Source organism: Tiliqua scincoides, chromosome 3 (assembly GCF_035046505.1).
Source record: "Tiliqua scincoides isolate rTilSci1 chromosome 3, rTilSci1.hap2, whole genome shotgun sequence".
NCBI lineage: Eukaryota > Metazoa > Chordata > Lepidosauria > Squamata > Scincidae > Tiliqua > Tiliqua scincoides.
In genome coordinates, this window is record NC_089823.1 from 235,577,140 (window position 1) to 235,592,868 (window position 15,729).

Below are 15,729 nucleotides of genomic sequence, written 5' to 3' on the forward strand. Positions count from 1 at the left end.
TACTGACTCCTTATATAGTTCACTGCTTATAATAAAGTATACAATAGATCTTATCTGACATCATAACCGGCTGATCTAAGAATGTGTTTGCTCTAGTATGTATTATACTTGTGTATGTCATTGTCATTGTTGGCAACCTTCAGTCTTGAAAGACTATGGTATCGCGCTCTGAATGGTGGTTCTGGATCAGCATCTAGTGTGGCTGAAAAGGCCGATTCGGCCTTTTCGACAGACAGCAAGTGCAGTCTGTCCCTGGTCTGTCTCCATGGCTATGCGCCTTCCTTCTTTGCCTCTTTGCCTCAGTCTGTTGGCCAAGTGTCTCTTCAAACTGGGAAAGGCCATGCTGCACAGCCTGCCTCCAAGCGGGCCACTCAGAGGCCAGGGTTTCCCACCTGTTGAGATTCTCTCCTAAGGCCTTCAGATCCCTCTTGCAGATGTCCTTGTATCGCAGCTGTGGTCTACCTGTAGGGCGCTTTCCTTGCACGAGTTCTCCATAGAGGAGATCCTTTGGGATCCGGCCATCATCCATTCTAACAACATGACCGAGCCAACGCAGGCGTCTCTGTTTCAGCAGTGCATACATGCTAGGGATTCCAGCTTTTTCCAGGATTGTGTTGTTCGGAACTTTGTCCTGCCAGGTGATGCCGAGGATGCGTCGGAAGCAGCGCATGTGGAAAGCGTTCAGTTTCCTCTCCTGTTGTGAGCGAAGAGTCCATGACTCGCTGCAGTACAGAAGTGTACTCAGGATGCAAGCTCTGTAGACCTGGATCTTGGTATGTTCCGCCAGCTTCTTGTTGGACCAGACTCTCTTTGTGAGTCTGGAAAATGTGGTAGCTGCTTTACTGATGCGCTTGTTTAGCTCGGTATCAAGAGAAAGAGTGTCTGAGATAGTTGAGCCAAGCTACACAAAGTCATGGACAACCTCCAGTTCATGCAAAGAGATTGTAATGCAGGGAGGTGAGTCCACATCCTGAACCATGACCTGTGTTTTCTTCGTACGTAGGGCTAATACTGTCATCGTATGTAGGGCTAATACTGATATGTGATATTGTAAGAATTGAGAGGGTTTAAAATCCAAGGCATAAGACAATCCTGGACTAGCGCAGACTTCTTTAAGTGCCATATATATTCTAACATATTACTTATGTGTTCACAAAATGATCTGGAGCTGAGGGTAAGCAGTGAGGTGGCCCAGCTGGTAGAGGACACCAAACTCTTCAGAGTGGTAAAAACCAAAAGGACTCTCCATACTGATGAATGGGCCAGCAAATGGAAAATGTGGCTCACTGTCAATAAGTGGAGAGTGATGCACACTGGGGCAAAATATTCCAACTTTGCATACACACTGATATGGTCTGAGCTGTTGGTGACAGATCAGGAAAGAAATCGTGGTGTTGTAGTGGATTGCTCAGTGAGACAGCTGTCCCAGTGTACAACAGCAGTGACAAAGCAATTACCATGTTAGGAGTCAATGAGATGGAGAGATTGAAAAGAAGACTGTATTGCCCCTATACACAAGCCGGTACTATCATCAGGCCAACTAGGAAGCTGCCTAGGGCACAAACCTCAGGGGTGAACTTTGAGGGATGCAGTTTTGTACAGATTAGTTCTTTAACCCAGGTTAAAAAAGCAACAGTTAATTTATACTATTTTATTTTAAGATAAATGCAATACAGTGCTATGGAATATAATTAATTAGAAAGCCATGAAAAACTTCTATACACTGTTTTTCATGTTACTGGATATGTTATGTCATGTCGTCACTGAGTGAGTAACAGGGTGTTGGTGCAATTTGGGGGTATTCTTGTTGTACAGAATCTTAAAAATTTCTGATCCTGTTCTACTTTTGAACTTGGTAGGCTGTGATGCTGTGTTGCCTGGAAGCAAGAACTTTCTTCAATTTGATTCAACAGATCTATAATTATTTCTCTTCATCAACTCAGAGCACAATCCTAGCCAGATCTACTCAGAAGTAAGCTCTATTTTGTTCAATGGGGCTTACTCTCAGGAAAATGAAGTTAGGATTGCAGCCTCAGTGTTGGCAAATCCTAACTAACCATATGTTAGACTTGGGCATAACTGTTAAGCCATTGAGACCCAATCCTATCCAACTTTCCAGCACTGATGCAACTGTGCCAGTGGGGTGTGTGCTGCATCCTGGGGCAGTGGGGGCTGTCACAGAGACATCCTCAAGGCTGCATTGCAGCTGCATCGGTGCTGGAAAGTTGGAAAGGGTTGGGCCCTCAATGGAACAAGATGGGTGATCTGGATTGATGTATTGAAAGCACAGAGATAGCATCCTGGTAATATCTATGATGCTTTGATAGAGATCTTTGATGACATGAACCTTTTAGGTTCACCACTCACCCCCAGTGCTCCACCAAAGCATCCTTCGGGCACTGAGACTCAGCATCAACTGGCGATGGCCTTCCACCAGTGCTGGGTGTCTCCAGCTGGTGGGAAAGTGCCTTACAGCACTTTTATGACAACCACCAACAGAAGTGGGGCCAGAGCACCGGTGGTGCGCCAGTTAGGATCAGGACCTGAGATTGCAAATGAGCCAGACATACAACCAAACTATGAGACAGAACAAATTAGGAAAAGGAGAACAACCAGTTTGAGTGTGTAGCCCCAGAAGAGGCACTGCAAGGTCCAAGCTTGAAATTCAGAAAGGTTTCTACTATGCTGTCTATGCTACTAAGCTCTCTGTTGAAGAGAGATTCTATCAGCTCCAATACAATTCCCTATTTGGCTTCCTATTCTATATATGCAGCATCAACAAAAAATCTCCTGAAGATGTACTTCAGGCTTGCTAGAATTTGGAAAAATTGCTGATGCACAATGGAGAGAAAGATACTGATGCTGAGGATCCAAGCTGTGAACCTGCAGCAATGAAGACTTCCAGAGTCGATGCCGCCACGAGGAGAACTTTCCATACTACGTAAAAGTCCTGGATAATGTGCCGAGTGTTTCTGCTGCTCTGAGGGTCCTTCTCACGCTTCCAGTGTCAGTGGCAAGGGGTGAACGCAGTTCCTCAAAGCTCAAACTTGGCTTCTGTATCAGCGGAACATGCCAAAGCCTCAGCACTTCACCTGAAGGAATCAGGAATGTTTTGTGCAGCTGGGCCAAAAGCAGCCACAGCAGTGCAACGGCAGCCCGTCCATGCCCCCCAGCAACAGTAAGTCTGTGTGACAGGTGGGTGGTCAGGTGGGAGGGAAGCAGGGGGTGGGTAGAACTGGGCAGGGAGGGGGAGGAATGAGGAGGAGAACGGGGGAGGGCTGGATCAAGACTGGGAGTGGAGCAGTATCTGTGGCAGTGGCATCACCGCTATGCTATCCCCTTCACAGCTTTGATCCCCAGGCCCAGGTCCTCTTGGACTTGCACCAGCTATACAGCTGATGCAGGTCTGAGTCGATCCAACTGGACTGTGAGATCTTACCCCGGGCAAGGGAGCAAATATTCCCTTACCGTGAGGAGGTTTTCGCAGCTCAAAACACCCCTGCAAGATGCAGTGAGCCCCCCATTGAGAGTTAGTAGGATGGGGCTACAAGACGGAGTTCCTTTCCAAATCAGTTCTGCATATGTGGGTTCTTGTTCCACCCCCACAAGTAAACTAATGCACATAAGCAGCAGACCAAGGTATTAATTAATTTAATATTAATGCATGCAAGGTATTAATTTCATTGGGCACAAGTATATGAAACTGAGATACGCTGCCATTTACCAACCATTGTAAGAGTTACTTAGGATGAGCTCTGATGACACTCCCAGGGCAATTATTGCTCACACACAGCAGTGGCGTCAGGGCCAGGCAGGCCACGCCCTGGTCAAGTGTCCCTGTGCTGATCAGTCTGCAGTTACTGTTCCTTTTCAGGGTAAAGGAATTTCTCCACACCTTTGGAAGTGGCTGTGATTAAGCAGTTACTAAAGACATCCACACTGGATGCACTGACTGGGCACATTTCAAACTAGAGTTTAAATTCACCTTTTGCCTTTGAAATCGGGAAGACTTCGCAAAGGTAGCAGAAGGTCAACTGCAGGTAGCCTTTGATTATGCAGATTACTTTTAACCTCATCTTTCCCATTCCTGGGCTGGTTTGGGAACTGAAGCTGCCTTGCTGGGTTGGGAGAAGGACAGAGGAGTCTGACTTGCTAATTCTCCTGGAATTCTGCAACCGTTGCTACCAACTCTGCTGAATGGGGACCCTTCACTCAACTAGAGAACCCTGTTTCTGTGTAAGATGTCACTGGTTAGGGTGGCTGGGATGCGGATCTTCACCCCTCCCTTTGCCACCAGCACCTCCACAGCAGCAACTTGGCTGAGATGTGGATTGGAGCAAGGAGATTCCCTGGTGCAGAGAGTCTAGTCCCGGTAAAACAATAGCCACATGGCATCCTCCTTGCCAGTGGAGAAGTCCACACACTGACCTTGCCTGTGGGAAGATCCAGGGCCTGACCTATTTCCTGATTTCCTTTTTATTATTATTATTATTATTATTATTATTATTATTATTATTATTATTATTATTATTTATTTATTTATTTATTTATTTATTACAGTTACAGGTGAGGAAATTAGGTTAAACATGGGGATATTTCCTGATTTCCTGCCTCTGATCAGCAGTAGGATCTGAAGCCAGGAACTATCATGAAATTGGCAGAACAATGTGAATGTGGCTGTGTTCATTACAGTCCTGAACAAAGCTTATCTGTCCATTGCTGATTGTCCCTCCAGCATCCACTGGAGGTGAATGGGGAAAATGCAACCATGTGAATGGTTTTCTGGGCAGGAACCATTGTCTAGGCCAGGGGCAGGCAACCTATGGCCCAGGAGCTTGAGGTGGTCCACTGCCATCCTCCTCCTTGCAGTGTCCAATTGTAGCAGAGCAATGGGTAACATTTTTCCCTAGGATGTGGTTGAGGGCAGTGGTACTGAGACTCCACAAGGCTGGGCAGGTGGCTCTGCCATTGGCTATTCAACACGGGGCACATTGGGTACAAGGCTTCACTGCCTGTGCCAGCAATGGAGTACAGTAGGATTGCCATGCTGGGCAACAAGTCAGCCGCAGCAGGGAGTGTGGGCTGGGGGGAGTGCCGGTGGCCTCACAGACGTTCTGGAATGGTTGGTCATGTATGTGATAAGCCGTATATGATGAGCAATGTATAAATCTTGGGATTTGTGTGGCTCTTGTGCCAGGGTGCCCATAGTTTCTCCCTTTGGCTCCATCGCCAGCGTGGAGTGGGAAGATCAGGTCTACATCCACCTCATCCCCTTCTTCATGGCCACATCAGGCTAGGTTGCTGCCTGCTGCTCAAACTTCATGTGCTCACCATCACTGTTCCCCCTAATGTGCATGGCCAAGTGGCTGCACACCTCCAAGCCGGCAAGGCAAGGAGGAAAACCCTAAGCCACACCAGGGCACAGCAGCCAGCCTTAAGCTGTCAGAACATCCAGGGTGCATAATGTTTCTTCAGTAGGATACTGCTAGTGGAGCAACCCTGAAGGGGCAACATCAGAGAGAGGGTCACTTTGCGTTAGGGTGGGTCTTTTAGAATGTTTATCCTGCATGCTATTTTGCTTCCACCTGAAGTTACTGCCTGAAGTCATCTGGGTTGTGGACAACATGCAACTGAAACCATCAACTCTCTTTCCCCTTTTCATCCAAGCCAAGTAAGAGCAAGGAGATCCTGAACTTGGAGTTAGTAGTGGACTGGATGTAGATGTGGGTCTTGTTGGAGTTGATGCAACTTCGTCTGTCCAGAGGGGGCAGGATGCTGTCCAGAAGGGGTCAAGCTATGGCCCAGTGACTCTGACCTTTCTACCTGTTCTCTCTTGTGATCCTTGTGGGGTGAGGTCAAAGCTGCGATCGTGGAACGTTTTAATAAAACGCTAAAATCGAGAATGTGGAGATTTTTCACAGCTAACAACACTTTTAGATACAAGGAAGTGCTACCGCAACTTATAAGCAGTTATAACCACACAGTGCACAGAACGATCAGGGTTCGACCTCATTCCCTGTAACAAAGTGATGTACGCCGTATTTTTTAAATAGTTCTCTCACAGTACGGTTTAGAAATTCTTTACCAGAATCAGTCTGCAATTTGCGAGGTATTCTCCCCTGCTTAAAGATGTGTTGAAAAGCGGTTGCCACCTGCCTGCCTGATTTGTCTTTCAAGCTTCTGGCCCATGCGTATTTGGAAAGTATATCCACCACTGTTAAAATGTACTTGTGTCCCGCGTTGTACTTAGAAAACTGTTGCATATCCACTAAATCAGCCTGCCACTGCGCATCCATTCCTGAAACAACCGTTTTGTTTCTCTTAAATCGTACTCGGTGCTGTTTGTGCAGTGTGTAAGCATCTTGCTCTGCAAGCCAGTCCTGAACATGTTTTTGAGTCAGAGATTTACTTTGCTTTTTGGCCTCTCGAAAGAGCGTGTTTACCCCTCCAAAGCTCCCGACTGCCCCAGGTGTATAATATATATTTTTTAAAATTTCCTCATGCTTTTCCATGGCTCCAGTTAGCACAAAAACGCGCACAATCAGATAACGTAATTCTGTTTTATTTTCTTCTTCACAGTTATTTTCATTCCTCCTCCGGGTTTTTAGGGAGGCACGAACAGCCTAACGGCTCACTGAGAGTCATGCGCCCAAAATCCTCTTCAATTTCCTAGACAAGACAAACAAAATCATGTCTCACACATTTTTTTCCCCCCCTCAGTGATCAAGGTGTCTAGTTATATTTCAGACCCCCCCCCCCCCCGTAAAATTTTACATACAGACATGCACGGACACCATTGCGGTGTCTTCTTCGGGACTTTCCAGATATCTTCACTGGTATCCCCATCAGCCGACCAATCTAGTGGCGCAACATCTAGTTCCCGCATCTGATTTTTTTAAAAAAAGAAAAATGCAAAATATTACCACTCCACCCCATGTACCCGATATCGAAAACCCTCCCCCCCAAAAAACAGCACTTTTTATTTTTTTGCTTACCGTGGACTGTGTCCAATAGGGTGCTGAATCCACTTCACTTTCCTGGCTGTCAGGCAGAGAACTACCCCTGTATAAAACCCCCTCTGGAGGTCCAATACAGGGCTCTGGTTCTTCACTCTCCAAGGGGGCCTTTCCAATTAAATCATCCATGTGTGTACCCCATTCAAGTGAATTACTACGCGGATCCACAGCATTATAAAAATTGATAGTTGTACCCAAGCACTGCCCGTCTATAGTCTCCATTTTTATTTTTTTATTTTTTTTACACTCGGGCCAGGGCCTTAAATACAGGGGCATGCCAGGGCATGCCCAGACATGTTCCTGAAACCCTATTCCTATTGGTTCATTCCACCCTCCTCCCCCTCAAAAAAACATACATTGTGGGTCTTCCATTTTATTTTATTTTTTAAAAATCATACAAAGGTTTTCTTGCATCTCCTTCACTTGTCATGAACACTTAGACAGCAGTGCCCTCTTGCAAGAAACTTTTGATACTTTTTTTTAGAAACCACAATATAAACATAGTCAAGGTAAGTGTAATCCTCCCCATTCACCAATGTATTAAGCCAAGACAACGGGTCAGGAAAGATATTCATGCTAGCAAACAGGCTTAAAATATAATCAACGGTTGTGGCAGTAAGATGCAAAAACCGAAAACTGTAAGCTATATTAATCACAGTGTTCAGAATTTCCTTCAGGTAAATTCTTTGACACACAACTTCAAAGAATCCTATTCTATCAAAATTACTCCATTGTCTGCAACGGTGGGCTTCCTCTTTCTTGGATTTAATTTTACATCCTATGCAGCAGTCAAGTAAATACCCCTTATAGCAATGCTTAAGAATCACATACAATGCGGCTCTGATCAATGATTTCATAGCGCCTGAGCGGCAATTAGGGGTGAAATGCTCCACCCGGGTCTTCTGAAGGCCTAAAATTTCACGGAAACTTGTACAGTCATTTTCTTCTTGATTTCGTGGATCCTTCCAGGTATTTGGAGATCCGGGACATTCTTTCTCCTTTTTTTAAAAAAAACAAAAAAACAATCTTAATTTCTAGTCCATTAATACAGATGCAATGACGATCAACCATAAATATAAAAATGTTACCTGCGCAATCTTAATTGCTGCAGCCTTAGGATACTCGGACACCGAGTGGTAAAACACAAACCCGCAGTCACAGCCAATTGGTGGAAAACGCACAGTCTCTTCATCCCAAGCCAACTTAAAAAGAAGCTCCATAGGTATCGGCCTACGAAATTCACCATTGACATCGATTTCACAGCAGCGGCTTTTCTTCCTCGGAGGAGAATCCATCAATCGCTCAGAGCCGGAAGCCCGGTAGGGAAGATTCTCAAACACTGATCTAGCCGCTCTAGTGTTAGGCGATTCAGGGATGTCCAGGGTCTCCCAGGGCGGCACGTTCTCCTTCTCTTCTTCGGGGCTCTCCATCTTGACCACCACCATAGTGTGATTTTCACTCTCCTCCCCGGCAGGGGATTCGCACTCCAACTGGGGAGTCTCGGTCTCAGAAGGCGCAGCGGGTGAGCTTTTCAGAGGGGAGGCCATGGCAGAAACAGCAGCAACAGCAAAAGGCTGAACGGGTTTCTCCCTCCCCCCCCCCCAAAGGACCTGTGCCTTAAATACAAGGACATGTCCGGACCTGTTCCCACTCCCCCTTTTTTCCCATTGGCTCCACACGGTGGTCTGAGAGCTATGAAACCTGCGCCTATTGGTCGGCGACGATGGGGCAAGTTGTTTGAGTGGTCACATGAACCCCTTTCCCACACTTTATTGGTGGGTTCCTTTTCCCGCCAAACCAAATGTCGGGGTGCTACAAAACCCTTCCCTAGCGGTCGAGGGGAACGGGGCGAGTTGTTTGAGTGGTCACATGAACCCCTTTCCCACACTTTATTGGCGGGTTCCTTTTCCCGCCAAACCAAATGTCGGGGTGCTACAAAACCCTTCCCTAGCGGTCGAGGGGAACGGGGCGAGTTGTTTGAGTGGTCACATGAACCCCTTTCCCACACTTTATTGGCGGGCTCCTTTTCCCGCCAAACCAAATGTCGGGGTGCTACAAAACCCTTCCCTAGCGGTCGAGGGGAACGGGGCGAGTTGTTTGAGTGGTCACATGAACCCCTTTCCCACACTTTATTGGCGGGTTCCTTTTCCCGCCAAACCAAATGTCGGGGTGCCCCAAAAACCCTCCCCAGTGGTGGGGGGCAGTGGGGGAAGTTGTTTGAGGGGTCACTTGAACCCCCTTAGGGGGCGGGATTTCCAGTAAAAAGGGGCGGGACCAGCTGTCAAAGATAGTTTTGACATAAGGTATGTACTTCCTACTACTCCTCTCGCATAACACCAGAACCAGGGGACTTCCACGAAAGTTGAGTGTTGGGAGAGTTAGGACAGACAGAATATTTCTTTACCCAGCATGTAATTAGTTTGTGGAACTCCTTGCCACAGGAAGTAGTGATGGCATCTTGCCTGGATGCCTTTAAGAGGGGATTGGACAAATTTCTGGAGGAGAAGTTCATTACAGGTTACAAGTCATAGTAGGTATGTGCAAGCACTTGGTTTTAAAGGCAGGCTGCCTTTGAATTCCAGATGCAGGGGAGGGAAGCAGGTTGTGTCTTGTTGTCTTGTGTGCTCCTTCAAGCACTTGATGGACCAATGAGATACAGGAAGCTGGACAAGATGGGCCTTGTCTGATCCAGCAGGGCTCTTCTTATGTTCTTACGTTCAGTTCTTCTAATTATTTCTGGGCTGCAAGATGTATCAGGTGTAACCATACTTCCTAAGCAGATAAAACTATTGACTTCTGCAATGGCTTCTCCACAAATTGTAAATTTACTACTGATTTTAGGTAGCTTTTTGTTTGATTTTTTAACCACAATAGTCATAGTTTTATCTGTATTTCTCCCCAATGGAACCCTCCCTGGCAAAGGCTAAAACCTTTCTTCTTCAGTTGCCTTTGTTTGGGCTTGGATGCCATGTGTAGCCCAAACTTAACATGCCCTGGAGCAGGCTGTTCAGCTGGCTTGCCCTGCATCCAGAGCAGGACTGGGCTGCAAATTCATTCCCCTTACCCTGTGTTGCAGGGAACTGCCTGTGGGGCTACTCAGATCTGCCCCACCTAAAGTGCTCAGATCCAAGCAGCCTGGTGTAAGGCCTGTTCACCTGGGAGGGGGGTTGGAAACCGGCTTAAGTGCTGGATCCTGGCACCGCCCCCCTCCTGGGCCCAGTCCTCCCACTGACCTGCCCTCTGCCCAGAAACGCCCCCCCAAACACTCTCCTCCCACCCTCCTCGAGCCTCTGTGTTGGCCTCTCTAGGGTGCGGGGTTGGCCTATTTACTGGGTCTGGGGTTAGATCTGGCAGGGGCAGGCTGGTGCACGTCCTTCCACTGGCACAGCCTGCTCCTGAGTTGTTGTGGAAGTAAGTCTTGCAAAACCCAGAGGCGGGCGCAAGGGACTTGGCCAGCCTAGGGCTCTGTTTGGATTGCGCCATGAGGTTGCAATCCTATGCAGACCTTCTTAGGAGGAAGTCCCACTGAACACAATTGGACTAATGACTAGACATGCACAGGATTGGGCCCTGAGTTATTCTGTTATTGGCTGCTGGACTGATTTGGGGTACTATGTGATGCTGTTGCTATCAAATGCGTTGATGACGATGCTGCTGCTTCAGCTCAGCGAGAGCACTATGCTGGACTGGTTGTGCTCTGCAATTCGGGATCCAGCCAAGATCCTGGGAGTCAATTATTTGATCTCCTTGCTAATCGCTGTGCCAAGCAACGCTGTTTTCTGGAGCCAAGCTGGTGGAATCTGCTCAAGGCCCAGAGCGCAGAGGTGTTTCACCAGACTTCTAGGCACTGCTCCAATGGCACGGTCTGGACCTTCTTCTCCCAGAGATGCCCACGTTCTACTCACAGGTCGTGCTATTTTGTGCTCTCCGTTCTGCCGTCTCCTGAGACTGCAATATTGATGATCTGAACCTGATGTTTTTCTTTCACAACTGCTGCTGTATCTGACGCATTGTGTTCCGGGTTTTTTAATGTCTGTAATCTGAAGCCCCAAGGAATCTTTGCTGGCTCCTTCTCAGGGATTTTGTAAGGTTTGTTGCTGCTGCTGCTGCTGCATTTGTTCTATTTTTATGACATGGTGTCCTGGCTTTTCTCCTATACCTTTTTATTGCCACATGTTTTGCCAAATCCCAATCCACTGGGCCTTGTAAACCAGTCAAATCAATCAGAGTTGCCAATAAGCCAAGTTACAGTCCAAAGTCAAGTTCCAGGTAGGTAAGTCCAATCCATCAGGGTATCCAAATCAAAGTCCAAAGCCAAAGTCCAGTCACCATCCACAGTCTGATTCCCAATTCCATAAACCAAGTCAGTCAGTCTCCTCTCCTACCTCCAACCTGCACTCCCTCAAAACCCACCAAAACCTTTCTGCCTCAGGTGCTCCCTATATACCTGAGGGATCTCCTTATGCTCTAGTGGCTGCAGCTGTGCAGCACACCTCCAGCTACCACCTGGGCTTTAATCCTGCATTTACTCAGAGCAAGGGGCACTGTGGACACCACACCCTATCTCCTCGGTAATATCTTCCGCAGTTGCAATACACCGCACTATCTTTACCCCATTGTATTTAATGAACATTGCAACTAAGCTACCTTAGGCATCCTGTTATCACTGGAAGGGCAGAGTATACCCCTTTTAATAGGTGAATAAGACTTGGCCACATTGCTGCTCAGCCCAGGGCAGTCCTCACCTCCTCCCTCCAGGACATGAACACAGTCACTGGGCGGGGGTGGAAGGGGCCTGATGGCCAGGGTTCCATGCCAACGGCAAACCATTCCTGCGCTAGGGTACTGCAGCCCTGGGGGAGAGTCCTAAGCTGGCTCCTGTGTGGTGTACACCATCTGCTCCTTCATTGCCACATGTTCTGAGTATTCAGGGCTCAGCCTGGCCAGGCTGGCGCTCAACCAACACCTGATCCCCCCTGCAATCAAAGGCCCAACCCTGTGCCTGGCCAGCCCCTGAGGCAGGGAGAGCCTGCTGCTGTCACTCTTCGCCCCTGGTATGCCAAGGCCCATACTATGAGGGGGGGAGGGGTCGGATAGCCTACTGGAGTAAGTAAAATTATTTTGTACTTACCTCTTGGTAAGCTGCCCAATCTCCAATGGTTCTCCTTGGACATATGCCACCTATTTTGGTAGCCTATGTCCGAGGTGAGAAAAGGGGCAGGTAGGTATAAAAAAGAGGAGCTAAGATATGGCATGTACTGCCACTGGATCCACCCCTTCATGTCTCCTCCTCCCCCCTGGTTCTGTAATCAGACCTGGATTATTTTAATGAGTTCATTTGTTTAACGTGCAGCACAATCCTGACCTCAGGAGTCGGCTAGGCCGGTGCACAGAGGCACGCTGGCCTGTGGAGGCTGGAACAATCCTCCATGCCCACAGAGGCACTGAGCCTCGAGTCGGCCCAGCTGGGCCGACGCAATGTTCTGAGGTAGGCGGGGAGAGGGTGGGGAGGAGGCAGGAGGGAGTGTTCCTGGGCGGGAGGAGGGTGGCCGGTGGGTGGCCCCAGAGGCGGGTGGGCGGGAAGCGGGAAGTGGGGCTGGGATCTGGCAGTTATGCTGGATCCCAACCCCCATTCCCAGGGAGTTCGAAGCTACTGCAAGCCGCTCTGCTCTCCTTGAACTTGTGCCACCTCAAGAGGTGGCTCAAGTCTGAGGAGACCCATAGGGGCAAGGGCGCCTTGCCCAGAGGTAAGGGGAAAAGTTTCCCCTTGCCTATCCTGTGCTGGATAAGCCTCCTAGCTTGCCTGTTCCAGCGCAGTGTTTCCAGGTGAAACCCTCAATAGTGTGAAGGGCACTTATATTTTATCTTGAGCACGTTGTGGCACTCTGCGAGTCAAATAATCTCTTTGTTCAGTACTTTCATGCTAAAAAGTGACCTTACATGTCCTCTCCAGAGACACACTTGTTGTTTATGGTCCATAGTTAAGCCCTGCCATATGAACACACCAAGCAGGCACACTCCAGGAGTGTCAGGGTCCTCTGTTGGGGGGGGGGGTGTTTCCTCTGTCCTTCCTCTGCATTTCTGTTATAGACCTATGAAAGGCTGCAGCACAGTCAACTCCTGTCATGCTCGTGAAACACTTTGCTACTGATGTACACCAAGAACTAATGCAGCTTGGGTAGAACTGGTGCTACTTTTCAGAGGCTGTTCTCCTAACATAACTTTTCACTGGTCACAGAGACCATGAAAGAGAAAACCAGGGTGCTTTGAGTGATCATGGGTGCAGTCACACTCCCACTTCTGTGTTGCAAGTGTTTTGTGCAGGGGCCCTTCCATCATGGGTGCAGTAACCGTGAAGTTCCTGGGAAGGCACCCTCCCCTCTGTCCTTTTGCAGCACAGACAGACATATATTTAATTATTTTCTCACAGTATTTGCAAAGCCAGGTAATATGGTGGTTCTGGTTGGAGACCCGGAAGATCCGGGTTCAAATCCCTACTCAGCCATGAAGCTTCCTGGGTGACCTTGGGCCAGTCACTCTCTCTCAGCCTCATCTACCTGACAGGGGTAAGAGGGAAGGAACCATGTACAGAAGCATGAGGTGCTTGGAGAAAGGGAGGTATAAAAATAAGGAAGAAAGAATGACTAGTAGGTTCAACCTGTACTCTAGTAGCCCAGACCTATTTAGGACTTGGGAGTTAGCATGAAAAGGATTTAATTTCATCACAGGACAACAACCAGGTAGGGGACGTAATGCTCTTTGTCAAGAACTCCTGGTGCTGCCTGTCCTTGTCGGCATTGTTGGCACACTCCTCCTCCTCTCTTGCCCCATCCTGACCCTGCTCTGATTTGGTCAGAATGCAGCATCTGCCAGGTCAGTAATGCTACAGCTACCCTCCTGGGTGCCCACCATTGTGTGCTGGCCTCAGCACACTCCTCTTTCAGTCCCTGCCTAGATCACCACACCCACCACCTGGGGTGTTGCCGTGCCTACAGCATAGGGGTGACGCACTGGCCTCCCGCACCGGGTGATGCGAACCCCAGTGATGCCACTGCAGTAGCCCAGTCCTATCAAGGACTTGGGAGTTGCCGTGAAAAGAATTCCCAGTCCCTGCAGCCCCCTGAGTGATGCGATCCTGGGGATTGCATCGCTGCCTTCCCCTGCTGCTTCCTCCCCCACCCCTGCAAAGACTTACTGCGGATTTCAAACTGCGGATTTTTAAGGAAGGAAGGAAGACTAGTAGGTTCAACCTGTACTCTAGTAGCCCAGACCTATTTAGGACTTGGGAGTTAGCATCAAAAGGATTTAATTTCATCACAGGACAACAACCAGGTAGGGGACGTAATGCTCTTTGTCAAGAACACCTGGTGCTGCCTGTCCTTGTCGGCATTGTTGGCACCCTCCTCCTCTCTTGCCCCACCCTGACCCTGCTCTGATTTGGCCAGAATGCAGCATCTGCCAGGTCAATAATGCTACAGCTACCCTCCTGGGTGCCCACCATTGTGTGCTGGCCTCAGCACACTCCTCTTTCAGTCCCTGCATTAAGTCGAAACTGTTTCAGTTTTGCAGTGACAAAATCACCTCATGGCTGCCAGAAAAGCGTTCCAAGTTCCGAACGCGACAACTGAGAAGACCCTGTTCCTGTCCCCTGGTTGCCACTTCCCACCTCAGCAGGCAGACAGGAAAAGGCATCTCAAGAACACCTCTGTAACCAGGCAGATTCACATGGGAGAAAATGCACCTGACATGCGTATTAGAACTTGGCTTCCGGAAAAGTTGAACATTTTACAACATGCATGATGTGCGTCAGGGCAAACCTGAGAAGCCAACATCCCTATTTCCTGCCCAGGGATAGGGCTTTTGTCAAAGGTCAAACACACATGAAGCTTTCTCAAAAACATTTCATCCAGCACTTCAAAATGGGACTGCACTGTTCAGCAATCCTGCTGGAAGTGAACCAAACCCCAGTTCTGAATTTCATGGAAACAGAGAACCCAAGAGCTGTAGCAATGAGGAGAACAGAAGGAAAAGGGTCTAAGCTGGGCTGATCAAAGTAGAACTCCACAGCTAAGAGAATGAGATGCTGGTGGTGGCAGAAGGCACTACAAGCACCCTAAATTTGTCCACTCCTGGATTTGAATGGCCTCCAAAACAAAGAAGCCACTTTTTCAAATCTGTAATCACTCCAACACAAAGCAGTGAATCGCTAAAACCTCCGTATTCTTCTCCAGAAGAAGTGCTGGACATCGCTCAGTGGTAGATCACATGCTTTGCATGCAAAACTATGGCATCCAGGACTGACTATGGAAACAAGCAGTATCACAACGGCTTTAGCAATCCTTTGGATCAGGCCTCTCTGTGCCCCTTGGGTGGCTCTAGTTAAACAGGGAGAGATGCAGAGGTCAACGCAGGTTTTGACCAAACAGCCGTGTCACTTAGAAGCACTTGAGGGCAGCCTAGAAGCCCATCCAAACTTGTTCTCTGCACTGTTGCAGAGCCCCTGAGCCCCAGTTGTCTCACCTTCACTTGCTAATGATCTGTCAGTGACAAAAAACCGACTTTGGCTCCCTTGTCCACAGATCTCCACCTTCCCCTTCAGTGCAAAGTACCAGGTCCATGTTTGGATTTGCATTTTGATGTTTCTGTGAAGGGACACCGCTTCTTCTGGAAGGCTTATCAGAGTTCTTCATAAAGAGAGTGATCCCTTGAATAG

General features: G+C 48.3%; 1 protein-coding gene and 1 long non-coding RNA gene across 2 annotated transcripts in view; both read right to left on the minus strand.

Annotated features, from left to right (window-relative positions):
- LOC136645974 (cytochrome P450 2J2-like) overlaps positions 1 to 15,729 on the minus strand; it is a 249,571-nt gene that overhangs the window by 34,908 nt on the left and 198,934 nt on the right. The window lies entirely within an intron of this gene.
- LOC136643640 (uncharacterized) lies at positions 6,578 to 7,231 on the minus strand. Its single transcript, XR_010794037.1, has 3 exons — positions 6,996 to 7,231; positions 6,779 to 6,886; positions 6,578 to 6,669 (listed from the first exon to the last, which is right to left on the minus strand). It is a non-coding gene; the product is annotated as an uncharacterized lncRNA (long non-coding RNA).